Below are 24,866 nucleotides of genomic sequence, written 5' to 3'. Positions count from 1 at the left end.
TTATTATACCAGGACTATATGGCAGTATTACACTGGAACTATATGGTAGTATTGTGTGAGAACCATATGGTATTATTATACCAGGACTATATGGCAGTATTACACTGGAACTATATGGTAGTATTGTGTGAGAACCATATGGTATTATTATACCAGGACTATATGGCAGTATTACACTGGAACTATATGGTAGTATTGTGTGAGAACCATATGGTATTATTATACCAGGACTATATGGTACAAAAAGAAACACGATCCGGGGAATCTGCCCCTTACAACATCCACAAGGCTGTCACCGGGAGCAGAGACTCTTGAATCCAAGTGAAAACTATTGTTTGAGTGTTTTTTCTTCCAATAAAGTGACCCATCTGGAACACGGCAGTGAGAACTACAGTAAGGGTCCATTCACACGTCCGTAATTTGGGTCCTCATTCGTTCCGCAATTTGCATTCACTTTCAATAGGGCTGGAACAGATGCGAATCCGCATTTCCGGGATCCGCATCCGCATTTTCGGGATCCGCATTTCCGTTCCTGAATAAAATAGAACATGTCCTATTCTTGACCACAATTGCAGAGCAGAAAAGGCATTTTCTATTATAGTGTCTGTGATGTGCGGTCCGAAAATTGCGGATCGCACATTCATTGCAGGTGTCCGTGTTTTGCGGATCCGCAAAACACTTACGGAAGTGTTGCTTAGGGCCACTTTCTAAAAAAAAAAAAAAAAAACAGCCCGCCAAACCAGCGGTCAGTCCATGATGCCACAAGTAGGACTAAAGTGCGAGGACCTGAACAAGCAACTCCTTGTATCACATCTTCCTTGAGTGTGAGATGGAAGACGGAGCTGGCCTCGCATTGTCCTCTCCTTCCCAGGTGATCACCTACCTACAGCAACCATTCAGGGCTTGTCACTAAGCTTTTCCTTCCACCTCAATGGTATAGAAATATGCATTGCATTGTGTGACTGTATGCAATTCAGGGTTTTTGGAAAGTTGGGAGACAACCTTTCCTCAGTTACCTAAGGGCAAGCACTCTAAATCCAAAAATTTTGTGCCGGGCATCTTGGCTTTAGCTTCTCCCGGAGCCTTACTGATTCTGGTCTCACCTGTTGGACACTTGCTTCGCCCAGCATGTCACGACCATGTGTCCAGCTGGTCCCAACAGCGGTGAAAGGATCTAATACTCGTCCCCAGAAGCCTAAATAATCCACACGTTCCTGACTCTGAGGGACGGATCTGATTTCAAAGCAAAAAGATGCAGCTGCTCGGGAGGCCTGTGTGAGGATCAACCATGAAGAGACCCCACTCAGGACAGCGACCACAGGGCCTCCATAAACATGGGGAAGTATAGGAAACATCTTAGAGGAGGATGGGGGGGCTCCCCATATGGCAAACTATGAAGAAATAATTCCTGTTTCCAAAAATATTAACTTTTTTTTAAAATAAAGCAAAATTCTGTAAAATTCAATGATCTGGGACCAGTGGACCTTCTAGATCAGGGATGCCCAACCTGCGGCCTTCCAGCTGTTGCAAAACTACAACTCCCAGCATGCCCAGACGGCCTACAGATATAAGGGCATGTTGGGAGTTGTCGTTTTGCAACAGCTGGAGGGCCACAGGTTGGGCATCCCTGTTCTAGATTATAATTTATTGGAGGTCCTCAGTGGGTCATCTCCAACTTCTGCTAAAAATGTATAAGCTGTTTTGGATGTTGACATGCTACTTGATTGTTTCCTATATTGGTAAAGGGGACTTACAGCCTAGGGGCCCATAGCAAAAAGACAAAAGGGGCCCAACTATTTTAGGACTGGAGCGACTGGAGCTTGTTGCCCTCCCATACCCTTCCCATACAGTGGCCTGTACCGCTGAGTGTTATAGGGTGGCCTGAAATTTTTCTGTTTTATGGTCGCGTGAAAATCTGGGAGCTTTTCCACTACAAAGAGAAGGCCCCTGCTGGTGCGTCATACCTCACCCTCCTAGAACTTGATCAACCAGTGCTCGTTGCTCTCCTACCCCATTGTAGTTCCATGTAAAGAGTAGAAAGCTGACCATCTTGATGTTCTAGGATGGCCAGAACCTCTTGCTGGTTTAGGGTGGTCCGTACCGGCTTTTGCTCTTTTGGTGTTGCATGGACCTTTTGCAGTCAGAACCTCTCATTGTTTTAGGGTGGCCTGGACCTCTTGTTATTTTAAGGTAGCAAGAACCTCTTACTGTTTTAGGATGGCCAAAACCTCACATTGGCTTTTAGGGTGGCCAAAACATCTCACTGTTTTAGGATTGCCTGTACCTTTTGCTATTTTACGGTGGCCAGAACTTCTCGCTGTTTTAGGATGGCCAGAACTTCTCACTGGCTTTAGGGTGATCAGAATGTCTCACTGTGTTAGGATAGACTGGGCCTCTTGTTGTTTTAGTGTGGCCTAAACCTCTTACTATTTTATGGTGGCCAGAACTTTCCACTACTTTAGGGTGGTCTGGATCGCTTGCCATTTTACAGTGGCCAGATCCTCTCACAGTTTATTGGAGGCTGAACCTCTTGCTGTTTTCAGTTGGCTTGTTGTTTCAGGATGACTAGAACTTCTCACTGTTTTAGAATAGCCGAATTCTTAGGTTATTTTAGGATGGCCTGTACCTCTTACTGTTTTAGAGTGGTGTGAACCGCTTGCTGATTGAAGATGGCCTGTACATTTTGCTGTTTTACGGTGGCCAGAGCACAAGCTTTTTTAGAGTGGCTTGTTCCTCTTGCTGTTTCAGGATGGCTACAACTTCCCACTGTTTTAGGATGACCTGTACCTCTTGCTGTTTCAAGGTGGTCTGATACTCTGCCGATTATAAGTGAACAAGCCCTGGCTCCTCATAGACTACCTAGCTGCTTTCATGGGGTCAAAAACAGTCCAAAAATCCACAAGACTGGGCGTTGTTTTTTTTTTTTTTTTTTTTACAATTGGGTTTGGGACTAGTAGTAAATATTCCTTAACATGGTTTACTGAATATGACCTAATATCCTATGTTATGAGATACGCTGAGGTATGAGAACCTCTGTGCCTCGTGCCTCAGTGATATCATGGCCCATGCAATACTTACAAGCGCACATTTTGCAGACCTTTCTCATTGTCTTCCAGAATACATTACGCAGCAGGCAGAGACGACTTGTTTTGCAGCATAAGTGCTGCTGTCAGGTCTGGTTTAGCTTTCGTTCCTGGGGTTGGCGCGGTGGCATTGAGGATGACAAAAACACCTCGAGTGGTTGAATTGGCGTAAGATTGTCTTTTTAAGACCATTTCTCACTAAATAAGAGGCTTCAATGTATCTGAAGGTTCTTTTCATTGCAAAGTTTTGCTGTGGAATATAAAGTCGTTTAACCATTTGGCCACTAGAGGCGCCCTCCCGTAGAGGCACGTTGTGCTTACCTTCTAGTCTTTATAGAGTGTCTGCTTTTGCACTTAAAAGTTCATATATAAATCCAGCCTTGGAAGAAACAGCTGAAAAAGGCAACATTTCACTATAGGATGAATCTGGAGTGTTTGATAAGAACATGGCACCTTATGTCATCCTCTGACAGCTGCACACAACAGACAGTAGTCTGACACTCCGCAAACACTGCAAAATGCTTCAAGCTGCAGGAGCGCCAGAGCTACTGCCCTGACAGAGATGAACCCGCGGTGCAGAGGCATTGTGACGTCACTATATGGCACCTATAATGGTTGGAGGTTATTATGTACCAACAGGCCCTGTGACAGCAAGAGGACCACTATCTCTGAGCTTAGGTTACAGATAGTACTGCCTCCCTGTCTCTCCCTGTAAATGATGTAGGTACAGATAGTACTGCCTCCCTGTCTCTCTCTGTACATGATGTAGGTACAGATAGTATTGCCTCCCTGTCTCTCTCTGTAAATAATGTAGGTACAGATGGTACTGCCTCCCTGTCTCTCCCTGTAAATGATGTAGATACAGATAGTACTGCCTCCCTGTGTCTCTCCCTGTAAATGATGTAGGTGCAGATAGTACTGCCTCCCTGTCTCTCCCTGTAAATAATGTAGGTACAGATAGTACTGCCTCCCTGTCTCTCTCCCTGTAAATGATGTAGGTGCAGATAGTACTGCCTCCCTGTCTCTCCCTGTAAATGATGTAGATACAGATAGTATTGCCTCCCTGTCTCTCTCTGTAAATGATGTAGGTACAGATGGTACTGCCTCCCTGTAAATTATGTAGGTACAGATAGTACTGCCTCCCTGTGTCTCTCCCTGTAAATGATGTAGGTACAGATAGTACTGCCTCCCTGTCTCTCTCTGTAAATGATGTAGGTACAGATAGTACTGCCTCCCTGTCTCTCTCTGTAAATGATATAGGTACAGATAGTATTGCCTCCCTGTCTCTCTCTGTAAATGATGTAGGTGCAGACATTACTGCCTCCCTGTCTCTCTCTGTAAATTATGTAGGTACAGACAGTACTGCCTCCCTGTCTCTCTCTGTAAATTATGTAGGTACAGATAGTATTGCCTCCCTGTCTCTCTCTGTACATGATGTAGGTACAGATAGTACTGCCTCCCTGTCTCTCCCTGTAAATGATGTAGGTACAGATAGTACTGCCTCCCTGTCTCTCCCTGTAAATGATGTAGGTAAAGATAGTATTGCCTCCCTGTCTCTCCCTGTAAATGATGTAGGTACAGACAGTACTGCCTCCCTGTCTCTCTCTGTAAATGATGTAGGTACAGACAGTACTGCCTCCCTGTGTCTCTCAGTAAATGATGTAGGTACAGATAGTACTGCCTCCCTGTCCCTCCCTGTAAATGATGTAGGTACAGATAGTATTGCCTCCCTGTCTCTCTCTGTACATGATGTAGGTACAGATAGTACTGCCTCCCTGTCTCTCTCTGTAAATGATGTAGGTACAGACAGTACTGCCTCCCTGTCTCTCCCTGTAAATGATGTAAGTACAGATAGTACTGCCTCCCTTTCTCTCTCTGTAAATGATGTAGGTACAGACAGTACTGCCTCCCTGTCTCTCTCTGTAACTGATGTAGGTACAGACAGTACTGCCTCCCTGTCTCTCTCTGTAAATGATGTAGGTACAGATAGTATTGCCTCCCTGTCTCTCTCTGTAAATGATGTAGGTACAGACAGTACTGCCTCCATGTCTCTCTCTGTAAATGATGTAGGTACAGACAGTACTGCCTCCCTGTGTCTCTCTCTGTAAATGATGTAGGTACAGATAGTACTGCCTCCCTGTCTCTCCCTGTAAATAATGTAGGTACAAATAGTACTGCCTCCCTGTCTCTCCCTGTAAATGATGTAGGTACAGATAGTACTGCCTCCCTGTCTTTCCCTGTAAATTATGTAGGTACAGATAGTACTGCCTCCCTGTCTTTCCCTGTAAATGATATAGGTACAGATAGTATTGCCTCCCTGTCTTTCCCTGTAAATGATATAGGTACAGATAGTACTGCCTCCCTGTCTCTCCCTGTAAATGATGTAGGTACAGACAGTACTGCCTCCATGTCTCTCTCTGTAAATGATGTAGGTACAGACAGTACTGCCTCCCTGTCTCTCCCTGTAAATGATATAGGTACAGATAGTACTGCCTCCCTGTGTCTCTCTCTGTAAATGATGTAGGTACAGATAGTACTGCCTCCCTGTCTCTCCCTGTAAATAATGTAGGTACAAATAGTACTGCCTCCCTGTCTCTCCCTGTAAATGATGTAGGTACAGATAGTACTGCCTCCCTGTCTCTCCCTGTAAATTATGTAGGTACAGATAGTACTGCCTCCCTGTCTCTCCCTGTAAATGATATAGGTACAGATAGTATTGCCTCCCTGTCTTTCCCTGTAAATGATATAGGTACAGATAGTACTGCCTCCCTGTCTCTCCATGTAAATGGTATAGGTACAGATAGTATTGCCTCCCTGTCTCTCTCTGTAAATGATGTAGGTACAGATAGTACTGCCTCCCTGTCTCTCCCTGTAAATTATGTAGGTACAGATAGTACTGCCTCCCTGTCTCTCCCTGTAAATGATATAGGTACAGATAGTATTGCCTCCCTGTCTTTCCCTGTAAATGATATAGGTACAGATAGTACTGCCTCCCTGTCTCTCCCTGTAAATGATGTAGGTACAGATAGTACTGCCTCCCTGTCTCTCCCTGTAAATTATGTAGGTACAGATAGTACTGCCTCCCTGTCTCTCCCTGTAAATGATATAGGTACAGATAGTATTGCCTCCCTGTCTTTCCCTGTAAATGATATAGGTACAGATAGTACTGCCTCCCTGTCTCTCCCTGTAAATGATATAGGTACAGATAGTATTGCCTCCCTGTCTCTCTCTGTAAATGATGTAGGTACAGATAGTACTGCCTCCCTGTCTCTCCCTGTAAATTATGTAGGTACAGATAGTACTGCCTCCCTGTCTCTCCCTGTAAATGATATAGGTACAGATAGTATTGCCTCCCTGTCTTTCCCTGTAAATTATGTAGGTACAGATAGTACTGCCTCCCTGTCTCTCCCTGTAAATGATATAGGTACAGATAGTATTGCCTCCTTGTCTTTCCCTGTAAATGATATAGGTACAGATAGTACTGCCTCCCTGTCTCTCCCTGTAAATGATATAGGTACAGATAGTATTGCCTCCCTGTCTTTCCCTGTAAATGATATTGGTACAGATAGTATTGCCTCCCTGTCTTTCCCTGTAAATGATATAGGTACAGATAGTACTGCCTCCCTGTAAATGATATTGGTACAGATAGTACTGCCTCCCTGTCTCCCCCTGTAAATGATATAGGTACAGATAGCATTTCCTCCCTGTCAAAACTTTCTGAGAAACAGACAGGGCCTAAAAAAAAAAAGGGATTGTCCTTGCCCTGAAGAAACATGGCGGCGTACCGCAGTCAGGCACCTCCCAGGGGCCTACTGCTAAAAGCTGTCAAGTATGCCTGTACCCCAAGTGCTAGGGCGATAATGTAAACCTTCAGCATCTTCCTTCATATCCATAGATTTGGATGGATCACAGGTGTAGTCACAGTGTAAGGTTGTCACTGGTTCCCTGGCCTCCTGCCTCTAGGTTTCCCACCTCTTTTATATGGTTTGTGGACCTTGTCTTCTCCAGAGCAAACACGGGCTGATCCTGGCTCCTGATGGATCTGATATTTGCACACCTTCCTCCACCAGCGTTCCCCAGCACCCAACCATTTGCAATGCCCTGATTGTTTAAACATAATACGTGCTGTTTGCACGCTGACATCTCCCTTCCTTCCCTGGCTGGGCAATTAGGGTGATATATCGATGCAGATAAACCCCTTTAAACAACTTGCAATAAGCATTTATACTCTGTATCTGTGATGGATGCTGGTGTCTGAGCAAACACACCGCCAGGACTTGCACCTGGGCTGATGCGGGTGCGGGGCGGACCTGAGCCTCCAAACAAAAGCGGAGAAGTGGGTTGATTACTGCAGAGAGTCATCCACTGAGTCATATGTGCGGATCATGCACTACCGACTTTTACAGCTTTCAGAGGGGGGTGTCTTGTTAGTGCATATGTAACAGAGTCCCTTGGGTGGCGGTTGTCAAGCATCCATAATTGGGAAATTCACCTAGAACTGAACACGACTGCTTCCAGAATTTACTGTGTAAGGCCTCCTTCAGATAGGCGTCTTACACTTAAAGGGGTAGTCTAACTTCAGCAAATGGCATTTGTCATGTAGAGAAAGTTAGTACAAGGCACTTACTAATGTATTGTGATTCTCCATATTGCCTCCTTTCCTTGATTCATTTTATCTATTGCATTGTACACTGCTCGTATCTAGAGTTTGGGAGGAGAGATGCTGCGCATGCGTGCCTGTGCGCACTCCCATGGTCCCGGCCACCAGAGCGTTCAGTGCTTTTTCCTACAGCGTGCAAGCACGACCACTGCTGCTGGATTGCAGAGTGGTCATAACCCCTGGATACGAGCTGTGTATAATATAATGGAAAAATGAATCCAGCCAGCAAAGGAGACAATATAGACAATCACAATAGATTAGGAAGTGCCTTGTATTACCATTCCATTTACTGAAGTGAGACAACCCCTTTAAGGCTGCATTCAGGCAACCATAATGTGGCCCATTTTAGCGTCCGTATTGCCAAATGACCCAAATTTTCCACTTCACTTGAACTGCTGGGAGTCAAGACCGCCACGGTTCTGTCTTTTCCTCTCTTTGATACTTACATTTTATACTCCTAGTTACCTCCTCAGCTCCTATTCTTTTTGTTGCCTCATTACTTTTTCCTTTCTTTGTTACTTAGTCACTTCCTTCTTCCCTAATTACCTTCTCTGTTCTTCCTGTCCTTATATTTTCCTCACCTCTTATTCTTTTTGTTTATTCCTCTGATCTTCCTTTCTTTGGTATTTCCTTGCCTCCTTTTCTCCCCATTACTTCCTCAGTTCCCCCTCTAATTGTTACTTCTTCCCCTCCTCCTACTCCTTGTTACTTCCTCACTCCTCCTCTTCTTGCTACTCATCCCCTCTTCCTCCCTTCTGGCTCTCCATGTTACTTCCTCCTCTCTTATGCTCTTCTGTGCTTCTCCTCTCACTTTCTTCAGTACTTTCTCCTTTGCATGTCTCCTCTACTTCCTCACCTACCCTCTCCTTATTTACTTCTTCCCCTCCTTCTCTCCTTGACGTTCTCTCCCCTTCTGCTCTATGTGTTACCTCCTCACTTTCTCCTCCTCTCATTACTTCCTCACCTTTTCTTCTCTTCATTACTTCCTTTCCTCTCTTCATCTTACATCTTCTCCTCTCATCTTCTATTGCGGCTCTTCTTCTGTTCTTGTTGTGTCCTTTCTCTCTAATGTTCCTCTAAACGCCTTTCTTGCTGTCGTGTTTTCTTTCTTCTTCCGTTTCTCTTCACTGTAGTTTATCTCCTTACCTTACTCTAAGTTCTCTCTGAGTATTTCACAGAATCCATACCAATGTCCGCATCAAATCAAGTGATTGAGTTGTCCGCAGCCACATCCACATACAGTGGGGGAGAAGCCTTCATGGATATCCGATATCTGCTGCAGGTCCTCTGGGGAAATACATGGATGGATCTTCTGTATTTTTTCAGAGTAGATCTTATGGCAATACGTAGACTAGAAGCTTGTAGATATTATCACACCCAGTCTCTGCCTTATTCTTTATCTCTTCCTTTTAGTTTCCTCTTCTCCTTTGTCCCTCTTTATTTCAAGCTGATCACTTTTTATCTCCCTTTATTGTTTTTTTCGGCCCCTCTACTTCTCCTCTGTGGTTCTATTTTCTCATTCTTTATTTCAATTCTATCTCTTCTCTGCCTTCCATTCCCCTTTACCTCTCCTGCATCCTCCTTTCTTTCCCTCTTTCTGTTCCTGCTGTCACTTACAGCCTCAGTGATCTGCTACTCCTCTTATTTCACCTTTCTCTTCTCTCAGTTTCACGTATTATTCCTCTTCTTCTGATTCCTCATTTCGATGCTATTGTGTTACTTTCCTCCATTCTCTTCCCATTCTCTTCATTGCATCTCCATCCATTTTCCTTTTTCTGTTTGTGTTTCTATCACTTTCTTTTCTTCTTTTCATCCTCCATTTCCCCTCACTCTTTCCTCTTGTTCTAGCTTTATTTCCTTTATCACTTCTTCATTCACCTCTCTTACCTTTGCTGTCTCTTTCCCTCCTATTTCATGTCTTTTTCAGACTTTTTTCTTCTCTATTCTTTCTTTTTCTTCTGTTCATTGTCTTTTCCCCCACACTTCTCTCTCCTTCTTATTCTATCTTTCTTTCCTTTATCACTTCTTCAGTCCCCTCTCTTATCTTTGCGGTCTCCTTCTCTACTATTTCCTGTCTTTTTTTTTTTATTCTCTCTTTTTCTTTACTTTTTTTTTTATCTTTCTTTTTCTGTTCGTTCTTCCTTTTCTTCCTTAATGTCCTTATCAACTCAAGCACTGCTCTTTCTTTCTTTCCTTTATCACTTCCTCGTTTACCTTTCTTCCCTTTCCTGTTGCCTTCTCTCCTTTTTCATGTTTTTTTTTCCTTTTTATAGTTATTTTTTTCTTCTTCTCTGTTATTTCTTACCTCCCTTTCTTCTGCACTTTATTATTTCTCTCTTCTTTCTATATCCGTCCTCCCCTTCTTTCATTCTTACTCTTTGTACCGTCTTTCATGAGCTATCTGATCTCTGTACCCCTCTCCCTGACATTTTCTCATCCATTCTCCGCTCCGTAGACGTTTCCTCTCCCTTCCTCTCAGGTGGCAAATACTGTTTTGTTAGCTGATTTGTTAAGACCTTGACATTACGTATGGTTCTTTCACATACAAAGAGAAGATTTTACCCTATTGCTGCACAAAGCCAAGATCAAGGACACACTTTCTTTCAGCTTCTGACATTTCTCATGCCAAAAGATTCAGTCCTCTGAGTATAGAATCATATATTATTACAGAAGCTCGTTTTTAGTCACATTAGATTTCCATAAAAATGTATATTAATCAAGTTAAACAATCCTTATGCGCTGTTCTTCCTGGAACTGAGACTGGTCCAAGGCCCCAAAGGGCATTAAAGATTCTGGACCGGTGGAACCAGCCTGGCTTGTAAAGGGCACATTAGGGGACACCGGACCCACGTTCTCCAATAGGTCCACCACCTGTCAGACATTTAGGGACTTATCCTGGGAATATCCAATGAATGTCTATTGTTGGAATACCCTTTTAAAGAGTGGTTAAAGGAGCAGTGACCGCCTAATGCCTCAATGGTCAGTCACACTATACCATCCTACCCTACATCAAAATAAACAAGTGCACGCATAGCCGACAGCTTGCAAAACATCCGCCCTCATAACAGCTGATTTATGACCGACCCGTGAACACTAAACCTTTGAAATCACTGTTGCGTTTTGTCAAAACGGAGATGAAAGTCTGAAAATAGCAACCATTAAGGAGCGGCTGCCGTACATACGACTGTTATAATATTCGATATAACTGAATTTAGAGAGTGACAATAAAACCCGTCTAGGCATCATATGGCCCGGGGGCCCGATAGGACATTATTTTTGCGTTATCCCCAGTCCACATCTGAGGGAAGGAGGTGTTGGGCCCACCTGCACCACAGCTGTTCTGTCACAGTCTAAGCTTTCTATCTTGGTAAGTCTTCTCCTGGCTGATAAACAAGCATCTACGCCGCTTCTGACAGAACCTTCAAAACGTGACATCTTTTTTTACCCCTAAATCGCCCTCAATGTGGCCACTGAGGCAGGACGGTGAAATAAGGAGCAGGCATCAGACTGCTTTTGAAGTGTGAGAAAATACGATGAAATAGGGACATTAAAAGGAAATCATGAAAAGCTCCCAGTGTCTGGGGGTGTTCTGCATCGTCTTGCTAGGAAAAAAATAAAACGGGATTCATTCAGCTCTGCGTCTGGAGAGGTCATAATAGAGTCTAGATATTCCAATGGGACGTCCAGATCAGTGGTGTGTCTAGGGCGTTTGGCACTCGGGACGGGTCCTTTCTCTGGCACCGCCCCCCCCCCCCCCAATAATTGACCACATACCTCTTACATCCAGTGACATCTCCTGTCATGTAGACCTTCTCTTTCCTCTTCTCCTCCGTTAGACCGCCATGAGAAATTCTTTCAGCCACATCTCGTCTCTACAAAGTTTGTAACACAGACACATTAGATTTCTCAATTTTTCCATCGACCTCCCCATCCTGATGTCCCACAGTGTCATCCTGCTGCCACCCCCAATACTGTGCCCCCCAATGTCCCAGGTACTATACTGCTGAAAACATAGTAACCCCAGTAGACATAATTGGGGTCATTTATCAAACTGGTGTAAAGTAGAACTGGATTTCCAAAAGAGCTGTCTAAAATGAAAGGTGAAATCTGATTGGCTGCTATCGGCAACTAAGTCAGTTCTACTTTACACCAGTTTAATAAATTACCCCAAATGTCCCTATAGTGTCCACAGCAGATATAATGTCCCCTAGAGTCCCCCGAGTAATAATACCACCCTATATTGTGCTCCAGGCAATAATCCCTCTATAGTGTCCCCAGAAATAATAGAATTGCCCCTACAGTGCCTCCCCAATAGCAAGGCCCCCCACGCTGCCCCCATACAGTAATTTCCCACACACTGCCCCTATATAGTAATTTGCCCCAAACTGCTCCCACACAGTAATTTCCCCCACTGTGCCCCCACACAGTAATTTCCCCCACTGTGCCCCCACACATTAATTTGCCCCCATATAGTAGTGTCCCCCACACTGCCCCCACACAGTAATTTCCCCCAGACTGCCCCCATATAGTAATTTGCCCTACACAGTAATTTCCCCCACACTGCCCCCTTACAGTACTTTCCCCCACACTGCCCCCCCACCCCATATAGTAATTTGCTCCACACAGTAGTTTGCCCACATTGCCCCATATAGTAATTTGCCCCCCACATAGTAATCCCTCCCATAATTATTGCCCCACATAGTAATCCCTCCCATAATAATTTGCCCCCTCACAGTATCCCACCATAATATTTTCCCCCACATGTCCTCCTGTGTCCCCCAAAGTTAGCAGATAAAAGAAAAAACCTCACCTATGTCCAGGCGCTTGCTTGCAGAGGAAGGCGTGCACACTTCACTGTGCTCCTGCACCCCGGCACAGGCGCACGCGATGATGTCATGGCGCACGCCTGCTCCGGGATTTCACTACCGCATAGGCCTCAGGCCTACTAGGCCTGAAGCCTATGGCCATGATCGGCGGTGGGGCAGGCAGGGAACTATACGCTCCCGTGCCCCGCCGCAGTATGTGGGCGTCAGCGCTCCATCAATGAGCGCTTCCATCTGTCTTGATGGAAGCGCTCATTGCTTCTGGGCCTGGCACCCCCGTGAGAGCCGGCACCTGGGGCGGACCACCCCGCCCCCCCTGGGCACACCACTGGTCCAGATAGGTCATAATTAAGTCTAGATATTCCAATGGGACGTCCAGAGAGGTCATAATCGAGTCTATATATTCCAATGGGATGTCTGGAGAGGTCATAATTGAGTCTAGATATTCCAATGGGACGTCCGGAGAGAGGTCATGATCAAATCTAGAAATTCCAATGGGACATCCAGAGAGGTCATAATCGAGTCTACATATTCCAATGGGACGTCCGGAGAGGTCATAATCGAGTCTAGATATTCCAATGGGACATCCGGAGAGTTCATAATCAAGTCTAGATATTCCAATCGGAAGTCCGGAGAGGTCATAATCGAGTCTAGATATTCCAATGGGACATCCAGAGAGGTCATAATCGAGTCTACATATTCCAATGGGACGTCCGGAGAGGTCATAATCGAGTCTAGATATTCCAATGGGACATCCGGAGAGTTCATAATCAAGTCTAGATATTCCAATCGGAAGTCCGGAGAGGTCATAATCGAGTCTATATATTTTAATATGACGTTCGGAGAGGTTATAATCGAGTCTAGATTTTCCAGTGGGATCACTCCAGCAATGAGAATGGCCAGCATATGACAAAGTTGGGTGCCAGGTCCAACTCGTTAGACATAATGACTTCTTAGAGTATAGGCTGTCAGTTTGTGCATTCTGATCCCCAGGACCTCCAAAATAAGCAGCAGGAAAATGTATTAGCACTGTGTCCCCCCTCAGTGATTCCCATTGTAATGCAAGATGCCTACTGATCATACACTGATGGTCTACCCTTAAGGCCTCCATACACATTAGTGTATTGTCGGCCAAACCCACCGGAAACGGCAGGTATGGACGACATTTTAATGTGTTCGGGGAGCTCCCAACTCCACCAGGCAAAGAGAAGGATAGGGTGAAATTAATATTTTTGCCTGATCCTTTTGTTCTCCTGAGAGACAAGCTGCCGCTAGAAGTGTCTGGCAGCTTTCTCCCCTCTCCCCTTTAAATACACTTACATGTTGAGCTGTGTCGAACGAGCATGTGTACGAGGGAGATGTGAGGGAGTCAGGAGTGATAGCTGTCCGATGGACCTCCTAAGCATCTGGAGAGCCACCGGGTTCGATTAAGAGTCACGTTACCGATTCCAAGATCTCCATCGTAAAATGATAGCCGAATGCCTGTACCGTTCAGCTAGTTATAACAATCATGTCTCCTGGTTCATTAAAAGTTATAAAAAGTGACGGTTCTGCTGTATTTCATTTGGACATTTGGTGCCAGAGGGTATGAAAAAAACTAGACCTGTAAATTCCATCATGCGGTGGTGGGTGGTGGGGGGTTTATGTGATGCTGCTTGTTTTGAAGCCATAGTATATGAAGGAGAAGCCATAAACACGCCATTCTGTCCACCCCTCCTCCGGCTTTGTGTTTTGTGATCTGTAGCACATTGGACAGGATGGTGTTTCGTTCACCTGTCTTCATCTCTTTCATTATTGAGGTTTTTTTTTGCAAATTACGAGGTTTATGTGATTCAAATGAGAACAGGCCATAAGTGTGCACACAACGCAGGTATGGGGGTGCACAGAGGCCATAGACGTGCACACAGAGCCTGTATGGTGGTGTACAGAGGCCATAGACGTGCACACGGAGCCTGTATGGTGGTGTACAGAGGCCATAGACGTGCACAAGGAGCCTGTATGGGGGTGAAGAGAGGACATAGACGTGCACAAGGAGCCTGTATGGTGGTGTACAGAGGCCATAGACGTGCACACGGAGCCTGTATGGTGGTACACAGACGCCATAGATGTGCACACAGAGCATGTATGGTGGTGCACAGAGGCCATAGACGTAATAGACGTGCACACATAGCCTGTATGGTGGTACACAGAGGCCATAGACGTGCACACGGAGCCTGTATGGTGGTACACAGACGCCATAGACGTGCACAAGGAGCCTGTATGGGGGTGAAGAGAGGACATAGACGTGCACACGGAGCCTGTATGGTGGGGCACAGAGGCCATAGAAGTGCACACAGAGCCTGTATGCAGGGATCTCAAGTCTCCCGGACGTTAAGGGAGTCTCCCGCTATTAGATAGCGGCTCCCTGACACCCACATGTGAAACAATATATAGCAGAGCAGAGAGATAAGAAAAGTGACAGGACACAGAGTTTAGATTACAGGTTGAATTAACCCTTTAGGGTCAAATTGGCTTCTCAAGGAGATATATATGTTAAAGGCATCCCTCCTTCTGTCTCATTCAGAACTATTGAGAGAGATGTATTTTTTTTAAATACATTTACACATTTAACCCTCCATTTTAATTATATTATTTACCCCAGTGTTAAATTCATCCCCCCCTGGATGCTTGTTTTTTTCCTACAGTGGGGTAGATAATTACACACAGGGTTTTAAAGAATAAACTTCCTGACTCAGACCAAGAGCCGACTCAGCGAGTCAGCAAGTGAATCGAAGCATCCGCGCAGGCGCATTGCGCAACCTAAGCTTCGGTTCACTTGCCTCTTGTCAGCTCAGCGAATGAACCGAAGATTCGATTCATGAATCGGTTCATTTGAAAGATCCGAACTTCCCATCTCTAGTTTACGCGCAGTAAACCTTTCCGGCAACCTGTAGCAGCGTCCCCTTCTCAGCGTGTGCGCACAGTGCAAGAAGAAGCCGATGCCAGCAGTCCGCAACGGCGCATCAGGCTGAGCCTGTGCGCACGCGCGGGATCTCAAAGCGGGAGGAGGGGGAGGGAGGGAGAGGCGGCACTGAGGAGTAGAAGGCGGCGCTGGGCACGAACGGCGATGCGTGCGGCCGGGCACCATGCATCCACAGACCTCCCCTGCTTGGGCACCTTAATTCAATGATTGACAGGTTAGTAAAACCTGTTTTTCCGCAGAATAAAGCCACAAATAGCTTTTATAAGGCCACCTTAGAAATCAGAATGCTGCCCTGGACATGAGCAGATGTTTAGCTCACAGGGCTTATAGGTGGTGACAGAATCCCTTTAATCATATACATAAATATGATAATTTGGGGCAGGGTAATGAGCCCAGTCCTCCACACCATAGAGCAAAGTGTGCAGATACTGCATATGTTTGGAAAATGTAATAAAAAGTTTGTGAAAGAAAAAAAAAAAAAAACTCCCTGAAATGAGAAGTAAACCTCCCTGAAATAAATTTTTGCAGGTTGGGATGTCTGTGTATGGTAGTGCGCAGAGGCCGTATACGTGCACACAGAGCCTGTATGGTGGCGCCCAGAGGCCATAGAAGTGCACACGGAGCCTGTATGGTGGGGCACAGAGGCCATAGACGAGCACACGGAGCCTGTATGGTGGGGCACAGAGGCCATAGACGAGCACACGGAGCATGGATGGTGGTGCACAGAGGCGATAGGTGTGCACACAGGGCAGGTATGGGGGTACACTGAGGCCATAGACGAGCATGTGGAGCAGGTATGCACACGGAGCAGGTATAGTGGTGCACAGAGGCCATAGACGAGCACACGGAGCCTGTATAGTGATGCACAGAAATTTGGGGAATCTAAATGTGGGTGAGTATGCTATAGCCACACCACTCTTTCAGATCCAGTGGGTGGGGTGGGGGCTAATCTACATAGGGTCTCTTCTTGCAAGTGGCACCTGGTTTCGGATTTTTACGGCAGTTCACATATTCCGCCTGTCTGCCACTATGGTGTATCTTCCATTTTGTTGTCACTTTTGACATTTCCAAAAGTGACGAGTCATAATGTCAGCAAAGGTCGCAAATCAACAGTTTCAGTACAAGCGTCGGCAAGCACAGCCAAGCCTCATGGCAGAAATGAACACAAGCAGCCGCAGCCACCCCGTGCAGACCTTGCTTCATAAACAAAGCGGCGTCCCCGGGGAGTTCAGCCATCACCTGGCTTCTGCATGAGAGACGAGAACCTGAAGGATTTTCTTCTGTGTGTCACAATGGAAACGTAGCCAGATGCGAGGCGGCCAAAACTGTATGGACATGGAGCTTTTTATTCTGTTGCCAAGGGAGCTTTGCCTTATGAGCCCTAGCAACCAATCAGAGACCATGTTTCATTTTTCCCAAAGCATTTATAAAATAAAAGCTTAACTCTGATTGGCTGTTTTCTGCACTGCCCTGGGAAGATGAAACTTAAACCAGCTCGGCCTTGCTCTGACGTGCTGGGTGGTTATGTTGCTCATAGCAACCAATCAAGGCACAGCTTTTATTCTTCCAGTGCAGCTTAAAGGGGGTTTCCACCCCATGGTGGTCTCAGCAGTGGCTTAAAAACATTAAAAACAATACTCATCTCAATGATCCTCTGCTGCCTCGATTCCTCCTCTGCCTGGGTCTCTGCTGCTCTCCACTTCCTGCTGCCGTTTCAGCACAAGGAAAATGCCCTCTAAACCAAACACTGGCCGCAGTGGGCATCCACCTCAGCCAGAGATTGGCATTTCCTGTGTGTCAAAATGGCGACAGGAAGTGCTTAGAAGCGGGCACCCAGGCTGCGGCGGGCAATCAGTGAGTATGTATTCTATATGTTTTGAATCAACTCAGAATCCCGCAAGGGGCTGGACGACCCCTTTAAGGAATGAAAGCTGAGCTTTGATTGGTTTCTATAAGCAACAAGGCCAGTTTTTCTAAAAAGGACCACTGCACAGGGCCTCGTGCATTGTGGTTAATTTTCCGAGATTAAGGCTGGATATACACGCTGCAGCTTTTTGGGAAAATGCTCCGATTTTGGTATTGTGTAAACCCAGCCTTAGACAATCAGTGCGTTAGCCCCAGTGTATGCTTTTCTACATGGTCCTTCCATATACGCACCATTTCACAGAAATCAAAGTGCTTTTGACATACTCCAGACACATTCAAAGCTGCATGCAGGATTTGTTTGACATTGTGGGAGCTATTTACGCCATATGTCTCACTGTAAAAGGTGGGATCAACGGTTTGAAGGAAACCAGCAGAATTCAGATTGCAGCTCTGGAGTATAAAACATAATGTAACTCAAGATCCATAAACAATTAAAGGGGTTGTCCTGATGACCTGTCCTGAGGATATCATGAAACTGGGCACTCCCTTTAATAAAGCCAAGCAAGCAAAGGCTGTAAAATGTTTCTATTTTTAGGTTAAATTTGCCGCCATTACCAGTGATTTGTTCAGATCCGCATGGTAAAGCTGTGATGAGGCATTGTGTGGCCCCCAAGGGCCACTTTTATGTGCAAGTACTGAAATGTTGGAAAAAGTGAACGTCACCATAATGCTCAGGACACCTCTGCCGAGACCAGGGTCAGCGTATGTCACAGACGGCAAGAATAGCCTATAAATGTAAATTAATTGTGCGTTAGCCGTTACGGCGGATAGCGTGGCGTATAAAGCAGCAGCCACTGAACGGAATTACTGTTACAAAACATTGTGGTGTCATATGGGATAATAGAATATAATGGCAGTAATATCACCGTGACCGCACAATTATTACCGTTCTCTATCAGCTCCTACTGATACTGACAAACCTGTGAGATAAATGTGTGTCATATCCCTTTAAGTATTCAATTTGTATGTTGCCACAATGCTTAATAAAAGCTACATTAAAGCTATTTTCCCCTCCCCCTTCCCCTGATGAGGCCAAAATAAATGTTAATTAACACTTAAAGGGAATGTCCACCTCTAAACATCATTTTACTGTTTATTTATACACCGTAATCTAAAAGTTGTGTTGTTTTGCCAGAACTCTACAGAAAAGTAAGTGCAGCTCTGGAGTATAATACGGGATGTAACTCAGGATCAGTACAGGATAAGTAATGTAATGTATTATGTACACAGTGACTGCACCAGCAGAATAGTGAGTGCAGCTCTGGAGTATAATACGGGATGTAACGCAGGATCAGTACAGGATAAGAAATGTAATGTATGTACACAGTGACTCCACCAGCAGAATAGTGAGTGCAGCTCTGGAGTATAATACAGGATGTAACTCAGGATCAGTACAGGATAAGAAATGTAATGTATGTACACAGTGACTGCACCAGCAGAATAGTGAGTGCAGCTCTGGAGTATAATACAGGATGTAACTCAGGATCAGTACAGGATATGTAATGTATGTACACAGTGACTGCACCAGCAGAATAGTGAGTGCAGCTCTGGAGTATAATACAGGATGTAACTCAGGATCAGTGCAGGATAAGAAATGTAATGAATGTACACAGTGACTGCACCAGCAGAATAGTGTGTGCAGCTCTGGAGTATAATACGGGATGTAACGCAGGATCAGTACAGGATAAGAAATGTAATGTATGTACACAGTGACTGCACCAGCAGAATAGTGAGTGCAGCTCTGGAGTATAATACAGGATGTAACTCAGGATCAGTACAGGATATGTAATGTATGTACACAGTGACTGCACCAGCAGAATAGTGAGTGCAGCTCTGGAGTATAATACAGGATGTAACTCAGGATCAGTACAGGATAAGTAATGTATGTACACAGTGACTGCACCAGCAGAATAGTGAGTGCAGCTCTGGGGTATAATACAGGATGTAACTCAGGATCAGTACAGGATAAGTAATGTATGTACACAGTGACTGCACCAGCAGAATAGTGAGTGCAGCTCTGGAGTATAATACAGGATGTAACTCAGGATCAGTACAGGATAAGTAATGTATGTACACAGTGACTGCACCAGCAGAATAGTGAGTGCAGCTCTGGAGTATAATACAGGATGTAACTCAGGATCAGTGCAGGATAAGAAATGTAATGTATGTACACAGTGACTGCACCAGCAGAATAGTGTGTGCAGCTCTGGAGTATAATACGGGATGTAACGCAGGATCAGTACAGGATAAGAAATGTAATGTATGTACACAGTGACTGCACCAGCAGAATAGTGAGTGCAGCTCTGGAGTATAATACAGGATGTAACTCAGGATCAGTACAGGATATGTAATGTATGTACACAGTGACTGCACCAGCAGAATAGTGAGTGCAGCTCTGGAGTATAATACAGGATGTAACTCAGGATCAGTACAGGATAAGTAATGTATGTACACAGTGACTGCACCAGCAGAATAGTGAGTGCAGCTCTGGGGTATAATACAGGATGTAACTCAGGATCAGTACAGGATAAGTAATGTATGTACACAGTGACTGCACCAGCAGAATAGTGAGTGCAGCTCTGGAGTATATTACAGGATGTAACTCAGGATCAGTACAGGATAAGTAATGTATGTACACAGTGACTGCACCAGCAGAATAGTGAGTGCAGCTCTGGGGTATAATACAGGATGTAACTCAGGATCAGTACAGGATAAGTAATGTGTGTACACAGTGACTGCACCAGCAGAATAGTGAGTGCAGCTCTGGAGTATATTACAGGATGTAACTCAGGATCAGTACAGGATAAGTAATGTATGTACACAGTGACTGCACCAGCAGAATAGTGAGTGCAGCTCTGGAGTATAATACAGGATGTAACTCAGGATCAGTACAGGATAAGTAATGTATGTACACAGTGACTGCACCAGCAGAATAGTGAGTGCAGCTCTGGAGTATAATACAGGATGTAACTCAGGATCAGTACAGGATAAGTAATGTATGTACACAGTGACTGCACCAGCAGAATAGTGAGTGCAGCTCTGGAGTATAATACAGGATGTAACTCAGGATCAGTACAGGATAAGTAATGTAATGTATGTACACAGTGACTGCACCAGCAGAATAGTGAGTGCAGCTCTGGAGTATAATACAGGATGTAACTCAGGATCAGTACAGGATAAGTAATGTATGTACACAGTGACTGCACCAGCAGAATAGTGAGTGCAGCTCTGGAGTATAATACAGGATGTAACTCAGGATCAGTACAGGATAAGTAATGTAATGTATGTACACAGTGACTGCACCAGCAGAATAGTGAGTGCAGCTCTGGAGTATAATACAGGATGTAACTCAGGATCAGTACAGGATAAGTAATGTATGTACACAGTGACTGCACCAGCAGAATAGTGAGTGCAGCTCTGGGGTATAATACAGGATGTAACTCAGGATCAGTACAGGATAAGTAATGTGTGTACACAGTGACTGCACCAGCAGAATAGTGAGTGCAGCTCTGGAGTATATTACAGGATGTAACTCAGGATCAGTACAGGATAAGTAATGTATGTACACAGTGACTGCACCAGCAGAATAGTGAGTGCAGCTCTGGAGTATAATACAGGATGTAACTCAGGATCAGTACAGGATAAGTAATGTATGTACACAGTGACTGCACCAGCAGAATAGTGAGTGCAGCTCTGGAGTATAATACAGGATGTAACTCAGGATCAGTACAGGATAAGTAATGTATGTACACAGTGACTGCACCAGCAGAATAGTGAGTGCAGCTCTGGAGTATAATACAGGATGTAACTCAGGATCAGTACAGGATAAGTAATGTATGTACACAGTGACTGCACCAGCAGAATAGTGAGTGCAGCTCTGGAGTATAATACAGGATGTAACTCAGGATCAGTACAGGATAAGTAATGTATGTACACAGTGACTGCACCAGCAGAATAGTGAGTGCAGCTCTGGAGTATAATACAGGATGTAACTCAGGATCAGTACAGGATAAGTAATGTATGTACACAGTGACTGCACCAGCAGAATAGTGAGTGCAGCTCTGGGGTATAATACAGGATGTAACTCAGGATCAGTACAGGATAAGTAATGTATGTACACAGTGACTGCACCAGCAGAATAGTGAGTGCAGCTCTGGAGTATATTACAGGATGTAACTCAGGATCAGTACAGGATAAGTAATGTATGTACACAGTGACTGCACCAGCAGAATAGTGAGTGCAGCTCTGGGGTATAATACAGGATGTAACTGAGGATCAGTACAGGATAAGTAATGTGTGTACACAGTGACTGCACCAGCAGAATAGTGAGTGCAGCTCTGGAGTATATTACAGGATGTAACTCAGGATCAGTACAGGATAAGTAATGTATGTACACAGTGACTGCACCAGCAGAATAGTGAGTGCAGCTCTGGAGTATAATACAGGATGTAACTCAGGATCAGTACAGGATAAGTAATGTATGTACACAGTGACTGCACCAGCAGAATAGTGAGTGCAGCTCTGGAGTATAATACAGGATGTAACTCAGGATCAGTACAGGATAAGTAATGTATGTACACAGTGACTGCACCAGCAGAATAGTGAGTGCAGCTCTGGAGTATAATACAGGATGTAACTCAGGATCAGTACAGGATAAGTAACGTAATGTACACAGTGACTCCATGATTGATGTCGATTCATTCTCTTTATGTCATTACTGCCATTAGTAGCCGGTCTTCTGAGTGTGTCACCAAGGATCCTATAGAATATAAGGAGGTTCCAGACCAGCAGTTATTGACCGCCATGTCAGACATGTATCTATAAAGGCCATGTTTAATTAAATCCATGTACTCCATTATACGGCTAACACAATCCACTAATCAACTTAAGGTTTCTGTATTGACGTCCTGTGCCGGGCCGGTGACATTTTAACCAGGAGACAGTCTTATTGGAAATGACCTCCTGCCCCCTTTTTTTGCTTTGTTTTTTTTTTTCTCAGTTGGAGTCGATTGCGCATTAATTAAAAAAAATATCATTCTGAATTCCCCCGGTGACGGCTATTAATACATTTGTCTGATAATCCCGGCTAAACCCTGTTGTGATGAATGGGGGGATTTATACCCTTTCCAATGCTCGTGTCCCACAGATCACATTTTTTCTCTTTTAATTGTCAGATTGGAATATGTTGAGGGTGCAGGCGTCCCACATGTCGCTCCTGCAGCCACCCTCTGTAAATTTACCTGCTCCTGTGTCCTTATTATCCTGCTCTTTCCTTTATAGGAATCAATTTTTTTTTTATTTGCAGGGAATCCAATATTAGACCCTGTGTATAGGGATAGCCTGAAAAAGGGGTGAGGGCTAGGCAGATATTTACCCTAGGTTCTGCTACATTGTAAGAAACTATGAAGATTTTATCTGCACTGATACATTGTAACAAAGTTTAAAGATCCTAAGCTCTTGCGAGCAGGGCCCTCACTCCTCCTGTTCGAATTGTTGACTGGTTTGTTGATGTGTTATTTCTGACTCTGTACATGAAGCCCCTGATTGTAAAGCGCTGAGGAATATGTTGGAGCTATGAAAATAAAGATTATTACTTTTATCTGCACTGATACATAGTAACAAATGATCAGGACAGGAGAGAAAATCTGTGCCGCCTGCTTGTGCAGTCTACACTGGATGTAAGAGCAGCAAACCTTCAGCTGTGAGAAATATTATGTTGGAGAGGTTTTCAGCCGTGTGTTTCCCTTCACTAACAGCAAGCAGATATCCTGAAAACGGTGAGAAATTGAAGCGCAAATGTATGTTTATACTAGGTCGAATCTTTAGAGGGGCTGTGCTTGATTGGTGGGGTCTGACCTATTGGAATATGAGGACACCCGGGTCCTCGGGGGTGGGGAAGCTGCTGGGCAGTGATACATGTGGGGTGTTTTTGATTGGTGGGGTCTGACCTACTGGAATATAAGGACACCCGGGTCCTCGAAGGTGGGGAAGCTGCTGGGCGGTGATACATGTGGGGTGTTTTTGATTGGTGGGGTCTGACCTATTGGGATATAAGAACACCCGGGTCCTCGGGGTGGGGAAGCTGCTGGGCGGTGATACATGTGGGGTGTTTTTGATTGGTGGGGTCTGACCTATTGGGATATAAGAACACCCGGGTCCTCGGGGTGGGAAAGCTGCTGGGCGGTGATACATGTGGGGTGTTTTTTGATTGGTGGGGTCTGACCTATTGGAATATGAGGACACCTGGGTCCTCGGGGGTGGGGGAAGCTGCTGGGCAGTGATACATGTGGGGTGTTTTTGATTGGTGGGGTCTGACCTATTGGAATATAAGGGCACCTGGGTCCTCGGGGGTGGGGAAGCTGCTGGGCGGTGATACACGCGGGGTGTTTTTGATTGGTGGGGTCTGACCTTTTGGAATATAAGGACACCCGGGTCCTCGGGGGTGGGGAAGTTGCTGGGAGGTGATACACGCGGGTTGTTTTTGATTGGTGGGGTCTGACCTATTGGGATATAAGAACACCCGGGTCCTCGGGGGTGGGGAAGCTGCAGGGCGGTGATACACGTGGGTTGTTTTTGATTGGTGGGGTCTGACCTATTGGAATATAAGAACACCCGGGACCTCGGGGGTGGGGAAGCTGCTGGGTGGTGATACACGCGGGGTGTTTTTGATTGGTAGGGTCTGACCTATTAAAATATAAGGGCACCTGGGTCCTCGGGGGTGGGGAATCTGCTGGGCGGTGATACACACGGGTTGTTTTTGATTGGTGGGGTCTGACCTATTGGAATATAAGAACACCCGGGTCCTCGGGGGTGGGGAAGCTGCTGGGCGGTGATACACGCGGGTTGTTTTTGATTGGTAGGGTCTGACCTATTGGAATATAAGGACACCCGGGACCTCGGGGGTGGGGAAGCTGCTGGGCGGTGATACACGCGGGGTGTTTTTGATTGGTAGGGTCTGACCTATTGGAATATAAGGACACCCGGGTCACGTGGCTGTTTTTTCCCCACAGCACATTTACTGTGAAACCTCTCTATATTTGGTGCTTTTCCTACACATAATATTTATTGTATGTCACATTATTATGGCTTATTGATCATGCTTTATTGTCTGGATTAGCACTTTTTTTGTACTATTTTTGAGCAGTTCTCCTTCACATTATTGTGCCACCTTGTTGGGGGTGAGTGCTGTGACCGTGGACACTTCGCTATTGTCGGTAACTCCGCGCTGGATCGTTTTTGTGTTTTTAATTGTCTCTTAGAGCTTTGTGTATATAATAAACTTATTATTATTTATTTATATTATTTATTTATTTTGGCCTGCTCCATTTCCATGTATACTTTGTCTCTTTTTTGTATCAGTTATCATTTTTACACTTCAGATGCACCTTATGTAGTGATTTCTAGTCCTGGTG

General features: G+C 45.1%; 1 protein-coding gene across 3 annotated transcripts in view; it reads left to right on the top strand.

Annotated features, from left to right (window-relative positions):
• The window catches only part of CACNA1H (calcium voltage-gated channel subunit alpha1 H), a 382,070-nt gene that overhangs the window by 9,477 nt on the left and 347,727 nt on the right, over nucleotides 1-24,866 (top strand). The window lies entirely within an intron of this gene.

This window comes from Bufo bufo, chromosome 7 (genome assembly GCF_905171765.1).
Source record: "Bufo bufo chromosome 7, aBufBuf1.1, whole genome shotgun sequence".
Classification (NCBI taxonomy): Eukaryota; Metazoa; Chordata; class Amphibia; order Anura; family Bufonidae; genus Bufo; species Bufo bufo.
This window is presented reverse-complemented; position numbering and strand designations above follow the sequence as displayed.